This window comes from Epinephelus fuscoguttatus, linkage group LG20 (assembly GCF_011397635.1).
Source record: "Epinephelus fuscoguttatus linkage group LG20, E.fuscoguttatus.final_Chr_v1".
In the NCBI taxonomy this organism is placed as follows: domain Eukaryota; kingdom Metazoa; phylum Chordata; class Actinopteri; order Perciformes; family Serranidae; genus Epinephelus; species Epinephelus fuscoguttatus.
The window spans coordinates 23,493,852-23,497,264 of record NC_064771.1 but is presented as its reverse complement, the minus strand read 5'-3'; positions in this window follow the sequence as shown (position 1 = coordinate 23,497,264).

Here is a 3,413-nt window from a genome sequence, read left to right as displayed (position 1 = left end):
CTAAGTGAATGGAATGTACTGAATAGCAAATGAGTCTAATTGTCAGTCTAATGTTTCACTTTTTTTGACTAAAGAATTGATTTAAAACATGAATCAATAGATTAATCAATAATGGAAAGGTGGTTGCAGCCCTAGAACAATACAAGAGATATTTCAATCACTTGCTGGACAGGCACAATCACTGTGTAACAGCACAAATGACAGGAGAATGATAGGAGAGCTAAACACTAGGTGACACCATTGTAAATATGGACATTCATTTCATTATTTCATAGTGAAATCTATATCAGACTATAGATATCTCCATCTTTTTTTGCCACTTTTCTTCTTGTCAAGTTGATGTAGTGCCAGGAACAAGGAGTATATTTGGTTTGAAGAGGGCTGTCAAATCGAACTGTCAGGCTGCACTTTTTGATGGAGCCGTATCGCTCGCTCATCTGTCAGTCAGAGAGAAAGACTGCTGCCAAAGTCAAATTCGAAGAGTTGAGGAGCTGACTTACATGGCATTTCATTGTCTGGGAGAGCAGAGAAGTCTGACGAGAACAGTTCAGCTCTGATTTAAAATTTGTAGGGGCATGTTTGCTAAGTAATAAAGTGTAGTAGCGGATAACCAGACGGATGGTTGATACAGAAGGTCACTTAAAGCTTAACAAGTACTACATATAGGAGGATAATGGACTCATAAAGTTCACTGTGGTCTGTGATAAAAACTGAATATTGCCTCATCACACATACAAAGAAGGCCTACACATTTCAGAGCACATTAATCATCCAGGCGTCATAAAACAGCTCTTCTCATAGACAGTAGACTCGAGTCAGGCCACCCTATAAAATTCAATCATCACAACAGTGTCAGACATTGTTCTGGCATACCAGAAAATTCCCCGACCCGGGGAGCGTGTCTCTCTGCTGGATTGTTATGGTGTTTACTCACACAAGAGGCTTACCCCGAGGCGAGCTCCACACCTCAGCTGCCCAGCTGGAAGTGTCCCAGCCCCCCGGAGGAATGCTCTACCCTCCCCTGCTGTCCAGACTCTGTCAGTAAGAGGCAGCAGCGGCGGCAGGGCCAGTAGCCAGAGCTTCCTGAGAACTGGAGATCAGTGAGAAGAGAGAGCATCAGATTGTAAACAGTCCATCAGGTAGAGCGGGTACAAGGAGGTGTAATTTACAGCACTTGATCCAAATCTTGTTCTCTGTGACTTTTTACTAATCTCTGCACACAGTCAGAAACCTGTGCCATCACTGTGGCCTTCACATGCACTGGGTTTGTTGACACTGTTTGCATATGACACAGTTTCTGTTATTGAGAAATATTAATGTAAAATACAGCACTCATCAAAAACCTGTCAGTCCTCATTACCACCCTCTAGTGGATGCATTTATATCTGCATCTTCCCTATATTCACCAAGTTGAAAATAGGAAAATAAAGAAAACAAAAAAGTGTAAAAGCAGTACCTCCAAACTGAGGGACTGAAATACATTTACTTTACCTTTTATATAATGTTTTCATGCAGTGGACAGATATTTACAGCCCATTTTGAACTATTTACATGTAGCTTGTAATGTCTTGTCCCAACCAGTGACTCCCAAAGAGTTGTCTACAATTCCATTTGATTCCATTTTGATATTTTGCATCATGTATTCAAAATGGTGGAGGGAAGAGGACATGCACCTCAGGAATAACTGTTAAATCCTTTTGTTCTCAGACGGGCAAAACAAATATTTTTAACTTGATAAGATGCTAGAAAACAAATTGCAAGAAAAAGTCTGGGACTGACATACATCTGTCCACTCCAGTTGACGTTAAGTGCAAAAGGCTACAGAGTCGTGCAGGAATGAGTCCTACAACCCAGAAATAAGTTAGCATTTTTGTACTCCTGTTTTTTTGAATGGCATTTTGGTTAGATGACTGAAATAAGGTCTGTGGTTAACACAAGCTCGAGATTTTCACGTTTTGTTCCATGACATAAAATACATTAGTAAATACCTTTTAAAAGTGTCTTAAAAAAGGCAGTTGTTAACGCGTAACTAAATGAATGTGTCATCACACCGCAAGGCTTGAAAGTGTTGTTGTGGTGGCGATGTTAAGTCATGTGACCCTGGTGTAGTTCGTTTATAGCCTAACATTAGCTTTTTGCTTCTAGCAGTTGCATTTACTCTTCAGAAGTAATAAAAGTAGTACTCATTTGTTAAGTTTATCTTGCTGAACAGAGCATGTAAGTATCATAAATCTTCATATTGCCACAGATCATATTTTCAGCAATAATCCAAATCCAAGTAAAACCCACTGGCTTTTTGATGAGGAAACCATGGTGACACAAACTTCCACGTTGGCCTACAAAAAAACGGCATCCCTGATCCCTGATTTAACTTGCACTGCTTCATGTTTTAGATTCTTTTGGTTTGTACTTGTGATTTTCTTTTTATACATATTTAATTGCATTGTGGAAGTGAGCCTGAGTCCAAAGATTTTCAGTGGCAATAACTGCTATTGTACTTGTTGTACATTTGACAATAAAGAACTTTTATCTTCTGAGCATTAAAAACCTTAAAACTTTTTATGTTAGGGTTAAAATGAAATATGCATGGAAGATCAAACAGTAAAACAAAGTGCAGCACTAAATGTTGCTCCTCAGTCTTATGTACATAAATGATTATTATTTGAAAACTTAAAGTATATCTAATTGCTGATTAAAGAAAGCTTGAGGCACTTATTAAAAGATTTATGTATTTAGGGACATATGTACATTTTGGGATGATAAAGGCATTCTGAATATTTTTTTTAAGGATAGTTTATCTGCTAATTAAAGTGTTTTATTAGGTAAGAATATTTATTAGCCACTGAGCTCTTCAGCAGAAACGGTTTGTAATTGTTTTATTGTTTGCGGTCACACAGTAAATATCCTACTCTTTCCACATCTGGTCATGTTGTTAACACGCTAACTGCTAACTAGCGTCTTTAATCAATCCTGTTTTAAGGTTTCCCTTTTTGAATGAAGAATACAGACTACCACCACCTGCTTATGTGGAGAGCACAAATATACCTCTAACTCTGCTTTGTCATTTGGGTTGAAGGTCTGCAGCTATGCCTGCTGAATGCACTGTAAGCTTATAGTAATTTTAAGAGAGAAGTCAAAATATGAAAGCATTTTGTTTCTGTGTGTGACTTAAGGTTTTATGCTTAAACCTGAATTATTTTTTTTTAAATGAGAGAGAAGCTCAGTGTCTTACTTGTGTAAAGATTTAAATTATATTTGAAAGGTCAAAAGCTGCACATGTAACAGTTAACCCAACTTATACATTATATGTTATACATTTAACATGTGATTGATAATAACTATGAGAGTATAATGTTAGTGACAACAACAATTAGTAACAGCTGTCAGTGGTAATGGGAGATATATGCTTAATC